The sequence below is a fragment of the Monodon monoceros genome, unplaced genomic scaffold (genome assembly GCF_005190385.1).
Source record: "Monodon monoceros isolate NGI ecotype Baffin Bay Population unplaced genomic scaffold, NGI_Narwhal_1 Super_Scaffold_18, whole genome shotgun sequence".
Lineage (NCBI taxonomy): Eukaryota > Metazoa > Chordata > Mammalia > Artiodactyla > Monodontidae > Monodon > Monodon monoceros.
The window spans coordinates 137,838,095-137,849,856 of record NW_021703774.1 but is presented as its reverse complement, the minus strand read 5'-3'; the positions used below and the strand labels follow the sequence as shown (position 1 = coordinate 137,849,856).

Sequence of the window (11,762 nt, the reverse complement as noted above, 5' to 3'; positions counted from 1 at the left end):
TCTGTCGAGTCATAGAGCCCAAGCAGCAGTGTTGATCATATCTCAGTTTTAATCTTTCAGTCCTTCCTTCCTCTGGGCCCCAATCAAAGGTTCCAACCTGTATGGTCAGGCCACTCAAGACGGCTGTACTCTTGTTCTCTGTAATGCCCTGCTCAACCAGTGCCTGCTTCACCAATACCCTATTCACATGACTGACCTTCCTACCTACTTGCCCCAGGCCCCAGCTAAGGATTGTTCTTGCTTTAGATCAGAACATCTCCACTATGATAGCTTATCAAAGGGGTAGTGAAAGGTGGTGGTGTGCCCCTCTGCTGCTTTCCCTGGTAACTGAAGAGCCAACCTGACATCAATTCGCCCTATAACTGGTAACCTCCCCCTCCCCCTGGGAACGAAGACTGCCACCATGTCCTGCCTCCCACCTGCCACACATGGTGGGGTGTTGCTCCAGTACCTTGCTTCAGACATGTGAGGTCCCCCTATCCATTAAATCATTGATGTCTCTGTTGCTGACTCTGGGCTCTTTGGTCTTGAAGCTGGGCAAGTACAGGGCTTGTAGGCCTGTGGGGTGCAAACCAACAAACCTGTATCTGCTGATAAATGGGTCTTAGCAGTAGTTCCAAGTGTAGAATATGCTGCCTCCAAAACCCAAAGAGGCCTACCAAATGTGTTTCTTGGTGGTAAGAGGTACATTGTGCAATGGTTTTTTTGTTTTTTTTTTTAATGTTGGAAGCAATGTACTGGAATGCTCCAGATCATTCAACCTGTAAAAACTTCACTGATGTGGTAGGCCTCTAAATATTTGTATAGTTTCTCCCCCACATTCTGGAGTATATATACCTTACTAAGGTATCCAGAATACTTGCCACTTACTTCCTATCACATCTGATGGTATTGATATACTGGACTAATATCATTGTTAGAATTTTCAAACGGTTCAGATACCTTTGGACTATAATAAGACAGAGAATATGACACTGGGGCAAGACCATGAATGTATAGTTGCCCATCCTGTGTGATCCTCTTTCCAGATGGGTGTGGAAAATAACACATTTTCTAGATCGATGGCTGTACACCATGTACCGGAGGCTCTGTTAATCTCCTCTAGAAAGATTCACATCTGGCATAGCAGGTGTAGTTGGAGCCACTGCTTGATTAAGTTTGCATTAAGTTTGTCATCTGCAATGATCCATCAGTTTTTGCAGAGGCCAGACTGGTGAATTAAATAGGAATATGACAGGAACCATCATTATTTCATTCTTTAAAGTTTTGAGGGAGGTACTAAACTCTGCCATTCCCCTAAAATGTGACAGGTTTTTAATTTATTATTTTGACCATTGTCCAGGAACAGTTTCAGGGGCTTCCACTTGGCCTTTCTTATTACTACTTAGTAGCTCTTATTCTACAGGTTAAGGAACTAATGTGAGAGTTCTGTTGTTTCGATGTACGCCCATTCCAATTATACTGTCAGGAATGGGAAATAACTGGGTAGGACCATACACCTAGTGGAACAACTGTGGTACAAACCTTGCCCAAGCCTTCATTTTATCTAACTCATATATGCTCCTATTCCAGTGAGGAGACCATGCTAATGCTTTAGGTCCCCAGGTACCAGTGTTAACTTGGACCCTGTCTCCAACAACCTCAGAAAGATCTGGGTATTTTTCTTACTCCATTGTAGAGTTATCTGAATAAGTGGCCATAGATTGGGGAAGGACTGCAGGAATCACTACTATGTATACTTGCTGTGATTTTATACGGGGCTTCCTCATGGGAAACTGGTCTCCTATAATTGATAGCTTCTGGGTCTGACAACAGGCAAAGATTTGTGACTTTCCAGTAGAGCAGCTGATCTCAGCCTTCTCATCCATTTTTTTGGTAAATAATTTAAAATTTTTTAAATTGTAGTTAAAAGCACACAACATAAAATATACCATCTTAACCATTTTTAAGGGTACAGTTCAGTAGTGTTCAGTGTATTCACATTGTTGTGCAACAGATCTCCAGAACTTTTACATCTTGCAAAACTGAAACTATGTCCATTAAACAACTCTTCATTTCCCCCTCCCTTTTCGTTATATACAATGGCCGTCCATCTATCTTGGCCCTAAGAACACCATGTTCTTTTTTTTTTTTTTTTTTCTTGTGCCACCCAGCTTTCAGGTTCTTAGTTCCCTGCCCAGGGATTGCACTCCAGGAAGTGTGGAGTCCTAACCACTGGATCACCACGGAATTCCCGGAACACCATGTTCTCTGAGCCATCGCCAAAACCCCTGCTGGCCAGACCCTCCTGGCTACTATTCTAACATTAAGCCCCACCGTTCTTCTGATGGTGAAGTACAGCCACCTGGTCTCTGCTAATCTGAGTTGTTATCCTCATTGCTACTAGGGAGCCCATCTCCTACCATCAGTCCTGACTTAGAGACCACAGCTGCTGCAAGATTCTCAATGATGCCGGTAATTTCCCTACCTAGTGCATTCTTTGTTGTCTTGGTAAATGGAGTGTCCTCCAAGCTTTCCAAAAAACACGATTGACTGGTGGATTTTTCAGTCTTAGATAATAAACCCATTATTGCAGGCCCACTTCATTGAGCCTTTTGATTCCTTTTACCATGGCAGTTCTGGCATCTCTATTTATTTAATGTGTGGCTATCACTTTTTTCAAGTTTTAAAAAGCCATTCCAGCAGTGTATAGAACCATTTCTTAGGGATCCTTGCTGAGTGTTAAATCCTGTGTCACAACAGAGAGCCCTGATATTGATGAACTCTCCCTTATCCAGCTTTAAATTCCCACCTCCATTTATCCAGCCCTCAGGCATCCTTTCCTGGTACTTGCCATTACGTGTAAGTCAGGTGCTATAGCTATTTGGGGATATAATATTGCCTGCTTGGGCCATTTGATCCTACTTATGAGTCTGGTGGCCATGAGGAGAAATCAGAGCAGATCCTGAGGAGGACTTACATTGTCTTATAAGGTACGTACAAAATGGGGAGGTATGGGCCTTTATCTTCCCACCTAGGCCAGAGGGGCACTTCTATAGGCTCAGAGGATTCAGAGGAGTCTTGGGATTCAAGCATTTCAAATGAATCTACCTAGATATCTTCACCCCAAATCTCAAGGTCCTACTTCTTCCCCATCAGGACCCAACTCTTATGAGGAAACTTTCCTACACTGAGAATTCAGCCTTTTCTAAAATTCTTCCTTTCTTAAATTTCTGCTTGATAATTATCTCTGAATACTGGCTGCAAGAGATGAGGGTCTCTTTAAATACTAACAGTGAGGTCCTTTGTTTTAAATTGTTGATTAATAGATCTTAGGTCATTTTCTTTTACCAGTCTTTCATCAGACCCAGCATCAGTCACCCACTTCCACAATCCTTATAGTTGCTATTTCCCATATATTTTTCTTTTTTTTACCTTCAAAGTGTTTAATGTTTTACAATTTAAAGGAAAAATCCATTAAGGAAAACAAATCCATTACATAAATATCAGTAAGACCCACAACTACATAGAGAAACTGTACAGGAGGATTATGGATTGTATAGAAACTGATGTACATCAATGGTATCAGTTTTTCTCAAGTACATTAATATTTTCACACCACTATTAACAACATAAAAGTTCAAAAATTATTACATTTTATTCCCTCTTCTAAAGTTGCTACATAAAAATTTTTTTCTAAATATAACCACATTTAAACAAAATCTAATTATAACTGCTTCTTGTGTTTAGCAGCAGTGTATAAGAAAGCATGTTATCCTTCCCCATGGGGTGTGCTATAACCTAATCAATGAAATTCCTCTACTGACAAAATGTCTCTTAGGAGACATTAAATAGAAGAGAACTGGTGGAAATTCATTCCACAATATGAACAAAATTAAAGCAAATTTTGATTATAATAATGAGTATACTATATTAACTTAGAAATGAGATTGTGTTCATGAAAAGAAAATGGAGATTCAACTCCTTGAGTAGCTCTATATATGAGCTATGAAGCCACAATTGTATCTAAAATTGAATCTGAAATATGGATAACAAAGTTGATCAAAACTATTTTCCATCACACAATGCAGCTTTTAAAAAGTATGCAACTGCTAAATTGCATTGGAAATATAGGCAGATTATCTAATAGTTGAAACGATAAAGTACTGTTACTGAACTGGTTGAAAAAAAAGTACAAAGAAACATACATTTTCATTCATTTGGAAAATGTAAAACTTTATATACTAATATATAATCTCTTCACTTTCTCTACAAATGGATACAATGCCTAGATATTTTCATGCAGATAAACTGTTCAGAATTCAATTACCAAAGCAAACAAACAAAAATAGACCCTGTTGGGAACACACAGATGAATCTCTTTAAAGGTTTCTATTCTTTAGCAGTTTTTGATGATTTCAAAATTTGCAGCTTTAGCTCTTTTATCATCATCTCTAACTTCTGTCTTGCCTCCCGTTCCTGTCTGAGTTCATCTTGGAGTTCTTGCCTATCAGCCTCAGCATGGTCCAATCTCTGTCTCAGTTCTGCCAGCTGTGCTGCATATTCAGCTTCTTTATCTTTTTCTAAATTTGAGTCACAGGTACATTTTTGTTTCATTGCCTGCTCTAATTTTATGTCTAAATCTGTTCAACATAAAATTCTTCCACTGTTTGAGCACGTTCATTCTGCAAAGATTCAAGCTCTTTCTGTAAATTCTGCTATTCTTCAGGGAGCTCCTTCACAGCTTTTGAGCTACTCAACATTTCAACTTCCATCTGAAGTTGTTGCTTCTGCAAAATTGAGTTCAGTTTTTCCTGTTGTTTTACATAAGTTCTCATTACTTCTTCCATGATTTTTCCATTATCATCCTCACAAATGACATCTTTGACAAGAAGTGGAGATGAAGCTGCAGCATCACAGTCAGTTCCCGCCTTACTTGTGTCTCTGGCTAAGTTGCAAGTGGTAGACTCAGGTTTCCTTTTGCTTGTAGAATTATTTGAAACTGATGGATCTAAGTGGCTATATAATTCTCTACTTGTTTTTAGATCCATTTTCTCCTGTTCCTCTAGTGAGACATCTAGATAAGACACTGTTTTTTGGTGTTTCCCACTGCTGTGAGGCTTCTCTGAATGTCTTAGTATAGATCTACTTGCTTCTGTCTTTGTGACCTCTTTAGGCTAGGATACAGCCAAAGTAAGCCACACATTTGGGGCAACCACTTTATCACACATGTATAAGTAGTAGCTAGGGTGTAGAAATGAATGTGTCTGAGAAACATGGTCACCTTCCTGCTTTATAACTGGATACCGTGACTATAATTCCACTCCTGGTGGTGTATCTATCTTGGATTGAGTCCTCTTCCCATTTCTCATGCTAAATTTCTCCTTCATTTCTTCTAAAATTATCTTCAGTTTCTTTTCTTCAGGTGTCCCTAAGTATTTTTGGTTCACGTGAAAATAGCAATGCCATTTGGCTGATTCAAAGCCCCAGTGGCAAGTCCTTTTGTCGGGTGATCTGTGAGAATGCATCACAAATGTCTGGGGCGCAAGCATTCCACAGTACTCCAGACGCTGAATACATGGAGCATCTGGCTGAACATAAAACTGGGGTGCAAATAAATCCTGACATTTGCCTAAGCATTCATGTTCCACTTCAAAGGCACTGCCAGTTACCTTCAACTGAGCCAATGAGTTTTTAGCAGGAAGTATACTACCATTTTGAGGAAAAGTATGTGGCCGCAATAAAGCATTACACAGCCTTTGTGCATCAGTTAATGTGATCAGCCCACAGGACGGGGCATTAAGTGGAAGTATTCCCAGGACCTTTAAGATATGAAGATGGTCTGATGTACACCTTGAACAATAGATGTACAATTCATCACATACTGTATTTATTTGTTGGAGTGAAAATTCTCGGAGAACAGAATTTAGGGCTTGGGGCAAACAGTCTCTTTTCTTCTCCAACGTGAAAACAAGAAATAGACTCCCCTTCCAACAAAGTCTGGGTGAGTTCTGTGGAGCTATCAGAAGGGATGAGCAGTGGACCAGGAAGAACCTGAGGAGATGGAAGAGGCAGAAATACAGTAGGTGACATGCTTTCTTGGGAATACTGAGCGGAAAATGCTGCTGGTCCACCCAGAGAGCTCTGACTACTGAAATGGAATTGTGCCAAAGTGTGTTTCAAACTGGGATTTAAATGTAAAGGTTCAGGCACAGAGGCACAGGTTCTCTTGACATGCTCTTCATCAGTTTCCATTGGCTCTTCATAGTCATCCAAGTGTTCCTTCTTTACTGTTGGCATCTTGTTTATCATCATTTTTCCATTTGTGTGAATGTCTATCATCATTTTTTTCACTGGAGGGCTGCCATCATCTTCCGTCCCGTTCAGTTTTTTATTTGAGCCCTGAACCAAGGAAAAATTTGTCTGTAGGTTTTCCATTGCTAAAAACTATTGTGTTAAATAAGTCTGAGATTTGCGTTGTTATTTAGTTACTTATTTGAGGAGAGAAAAGCAATATATACCAATACTTATGGTAACTTACTCTCACAGAAAATTTAAATTTCCAAAGAGACATCTCCCTAAATTAGTCAATAGATTTTGCAACTTTGTTTTGGTTCTGCTTGTACTCTAGTGTAATTTCACTGCAAGTGCTATAAAATTTCTTATTTTATGTCTAAAAGCAAATAATTTTAAGAGGCACACATCCGAGGAAGCCTTTATTTTCTTAAATTCTTCATATATATGTATTAAAATAAAGTTACCAGTTCTCTGAACTCAAGATGTCCAAGTTCAACACAACAGTTTGGTTTGGCTTTAAGCACAACATGTGAAAAGTTTATGCAATTACTTGTGTCAGTATTATGCACCCGAATTTAGTATTTGGTACCAAGGACACCAAAAAAGGAGAGAAAAAAGTATCTTCTCTAAAAATGATGATCTGTTGGTCTGTGTAGACAAAATGAAGGTTTGTATAAGTCCTCACACCAGTAAGAAGAGCTTCTGACTCCACTTGAACTTGTACAATTAAAAACGAAACCTAAAGAAAAATTGCCCAGTTATCTTCAAGGATTACTGTTCATTTTTCTTTTAATTAATCTTAAAACAAACCCAAAGGGTTAAGGACCAAGGCCACTAGCCAACGTACTGATTTCGCCCCCTACGGGAACACCTCAGCCAACGCAGCCCAAGGAAGAGGGCAGGAGGCGAGACCTAGAATGGGGGAGCCCCCAAACCCTGAAATCCTCGGCCCACGCAAAGCCACCCACCCACCTCAAACCCGAGGCGGCGGCGGGCGGGGGGGGGGTGGCCAGCAAGGGGCCTGGGACGCCTCGGGGCGTGCAAGGGGGTCGTGGGAAGTGGAGGAAAAGGAGTCCCCTAACACCTCCCCTCCCCCTCCGCGGTCTCGGAACACCCCAGGGCACTCCCAACACCGCCCCACTGAGGGGGCCGCGGGGAAGACTGTGGAAATCCCCCGTGCACCCTCTCCCCAGGAAGTTCTCGGGTTTACCTCACCACCCCTAAGGCTGCACCTCCCTCGCCCGCCCAGGGTCAGAAGAGAGAGGGGCGCGTGGGGCGCCGAGCAGGGATCTCGCAGCCGCTGGGCGCCGACCAGCCGGGTGGAGCCCGGGGCATCTCCGCGCGGCGCAGACGGGCGACGGGGCCGAGAGAGGGCGGTGACGGGCGTCCCGGTCTCCGGGGTCCAGACGGCTCCCATATATCTTTCACGTCTTAGACATTGCGCCAGTTAGACTGAGCATCCCCTTCCTTCCGCCTGTATTCCACCCCAATTCACTGTAGGTGAAAGTCTTTGCAATTACATTTACAGTATGCCAGGGAATCTCGTACTCCATCTACCACATTGCCATCCAGCCCTTGCGTGATCCAACTTGAGAATCCCATTCCTAGAATCTACTTTCTAGGACTACTCTTGGCACCAAATGTCTTAGGTTAGGTTCCCTAGAAGCAGAGCCTGAGGGATTTGCTCTTAGGAAAAGAGGAGAGATAGAAGCAGCATAGGAGAGGGGAGAAAAACTAAAGAAGAATGTGGTTTCGAAGACCGGCATTGGTCTAATCCCACAGGGAAACTCTAAAACAAGAACTGTGTCCCCAAATTAGTCTTTTAAGGCAAGGGATTATGTCAGACAGTCATTAACAGTTCTTCTCCCCACTTCCATCACCGCCGAGAGAGGTGGCTCCTGTTTGGTTGAGGGCTAGTTCCAGGAAGGGGACAACCGTGAGTTATCAGCCACCACCGGCAGCAGCTGGAGGACGGGTACAGCAACTGGCAAAAAGGATTTGGGTTGATACCAACAGCATCCCTCATAAAAAATACATATTTTCTTAAGCTATGGAGACCTGCATACATATAGCACTTGTATTATCTTCAAATAATACTAATACCTGTTTACAATCCCTTATCCACAAGTCCAAAACCCCAATTAAATTCAAGATGGTTTGAGAAGAGGTTTATATTTTTAATAAACTTGGTGCAAACGCTGCAGAAATATAAAAGTGTTGGATTATGTCTTATAAGACATAATCTTATAAGACATATCTTATGTCTTATAACACATAATCCAACACCCTCAGCTGGGGTGTTACTTATAAGACATATGTCTCATATTACTTTTTTTTTTTTGCAGTAAGCGGGCCTCACACTCTTGTGGCCTCTCCCGTTGCGGAGCACAGGCTCCAGACGCGCAGGCTCAGCGGCCATGGCTCACGGGCCCAGCCGCTCTGCGGCATGTGGGATCTTCCCAGACCGGGGCACGAACCCGTGTCCCCTGCATTGGCAGGCGGACTCTCAACCACTGCGCCACCAGGGAAGCCCCTATATTACATTTTTTTAATCCAAAAAAATTCCTTATTCTGGAAAAATTCTGGCTCCAAGCATTTTACATACGGAATTATGGACCTGTAGCTGCCATTTGTCAAGGTATTAGCATTACATCTGTCAAAAGTAATCCTTAACAATTCTGAAATGGAGACGTTCCCATTTTTCAGATGAGGGATCAGAGGCACAGAAAGGTTAACTAACCTACTCAAGGTCACAAGCTAGTGAATGGAAAAGTCCAATCTGTGAGACTTCAAAGCCTGCTCCTTCCCATTACATCATGGCATCTGCTAGTGAAATCATTTCCAGTTTATATAATACTAGCTGTCAGTAATCTGTGAAGTTTTGCAAAGAACACTGTGAGTTCCAGGAACTCTACTACCTGAACATATTTGAAAACCCCTAGATTTGATGACTTTAATGGTCTTTTCTCCCCCCTGGGATTCTGTGTGATTCTATAAATTCTAAGCACACTGCCACCGATGGATTTCTACCATTTTTATTTTATTTTATTATTTTTTTTGGCCGCTCCAGGCGGCATGCGGGATCGTAGTTCCCTGACCAGGGATCAAACCCATGCCCCCTGCATTGGGAGCACCGAGTCTTAACTACTGGACCACCAGGGAAATCCCCTACCATTGTTATTTAACATTTATGGAGAATCTGTGATTTAGCTTTGCACCAAAATGGCAGTTTTCTATTTTGCTTACTAGCATTTATTCCTCTCACAGAATAATTTGCATGGGATTAGGAAATGACCGCTTATAAGTACATCATGGTCAAGTGAAAAGAAAATGGGTTTGGGAGTCAGATATAAAATCAAATCTAGTTTTTGCCACTTCATTTATTCATTCATTTGGGCTTCTATTTTGACTGCCAGACTTCTATTATGACTGGATACCATACGGTAGATTTTAATATATGTCTTCTTAATTTTTGCAAAATATGTACCAAGTAAAAAATCAAAGTTCCTTTATGCAGATAACAAAAAACGTTTGTGAAGGTGTGACTTTTTCCTTTCACAAAATGAGTATAAGAACATTCATATCTTGTATATCCCTTGTGGAATGATTGACCACCAAGTTCAGGTTATACTGATGATGACTGTATCCAGGGAGCCAGAATCTAGGCCAATGATTAACTTCCCAATGCTCATTTTATCTAATTAATTCTTACAGTGGTATTGGGATATCCACTCACAACTCCTGGAGCAAATGGGACAGCAAATAGGACACAGAGATGGCTCTGTGTTGCATGGCTTCCTCAATAAGGCTCTGTGCTACCTGCCAGAGGCAATGGTTTCCTGCACCAGAGGCTACCCAGCCCTGACATTCATAAAGGGTTCAAGAGTATTCTTACGTTGCCACTGGTATTATTTTACCTTTTATCTGACTTTTCTTCTTTCCCTCAGGGGCTTGAGGTATATTTGGGGCAATAAAGCACAACAGTGAAACTCATTTGGCAATTGGTTGTGAGACTCATTTCCTTAACCTTATTGCCTGGGTCTAATAAAATAGAACTAAAATCCAAGGCATAAGAATGTGAAGTTTTCCACAGCTTTGATTGTGCTCTATTCCCCAGACCATCATCCAATCATGACCTCTAATTTACTAAACTACATAATCACTTTTTATATCACTGATGAGCTTGTTCAGTAGGTTAGAAGAATTTAATTTTGGCTAATTTCAACTCTCAAGTTTGCATATACTGATCTCCAGGTACTGTTTTGGAGGCAAAATGGGAAGTGGCACTGATAGCCCATCTGCACACACACCCTCATCCACCCTGACTCCAGCTTTTCTCCTTCATTCTGTATAAAACACTTTTCGAGAGCCAGGAGTTCTCCCCCTCTGGATGGCTGTGTCAGTTAGAGTCCTCCAGGAAGCAGACACCAAGACAGAGATAAAATGCAATAAATCTATTGGGCGTAACATCTGTAGAAGATGAAGGAAAGAAGGAGCAGGAATAGTAAGTGACTGAGGGTCAGACCTTTTACAGTGTTTCCTTTCCTCTCTGAGTCATTGTTCCTTCCAAAATAAAATTTGGCTAATATCTGGATTTAAATATACTCATCATGAACTCTAGCATTTAAAAAGGCACACATTCAGGCTTCCGTGGTGGCGCAGTGGTTGAAAGTCCGCCTGCCGATGCAGGGGACACGGGTTCGTGCCCCGGTTCGGGAAGATCCCACATGCCGCGGAGTGGCTGGTCCCGTGAGCCACGGCCGCTGAGCCTGCGCGTCCAGAGCCTGTGCTCTGCAACGGGAGAGGTCACAATAGTGAGAGGCCCGCGTACCGCAAAAAAAAAAAAAAAAAGGCACATATTCATTACGTTTAAGTGATCCTTTTCCAAGGGGGTTATTAGTCTGGGCCCTCAAAGAATCTAAGATGGGATTAATCATGCAAAGGTTTTATTATGGGAAATTTCTGGAACAGGCTGAGAGAGCTTTCAGACTACCATGTAAGTCTGACCCTAAGTGAAGGAGAGAGGGAAAACAGATTGGGTGAAAACACCCTAGGCTTCCTTGCAGTCAGAGGAAGGTTTGGCAAAGCCATATGGAATCCCCAAGCCAAAGTCAGTGATCAGAGAAGTCCCATGTCTCCCAGAAACAGGTCTGCCTTAGTATTCTGCCACACTCAGTAATTGATGGGCCAGCCCACGGGAGGCATGGCCTCAGTACAAATGCAGTGATGGATTTCACCGTTCAGCAGCTGGAGCCTTGGTCAATTACCCTCCCTGGTTGGAGGTCTCCCAAGTCACATTCTCATGGCTACCACAGAGAAATAATCATGAAAATATTTTGTAATGCATACATACATGGGCAGCAATATGCTTTACTTTTTTTAAATCACCATCTAAGGTGAGATCAGATAGCTTTACACCAATCATTCTATTTAATTCCAACAATAACTTTGAGATAGAAACTAATATTATGTTTGTTTTATCAATG

At 41.9% G+C, this 11,762-nt stretch overlaps 1 pseudogene; it reads right to left on the bottom strand.

The window, feature by feature from the left end:
- Nucleotides 1-4,371: 4,371 nt before the first annotated feature.
- LOC114897730 lies at nt 4,372-6,417 on the bottom strand (annotated as a pseudogene).
- Between the last annotated feature and the right edge of the window lie 5,345 nt (nt 6,418-11,762).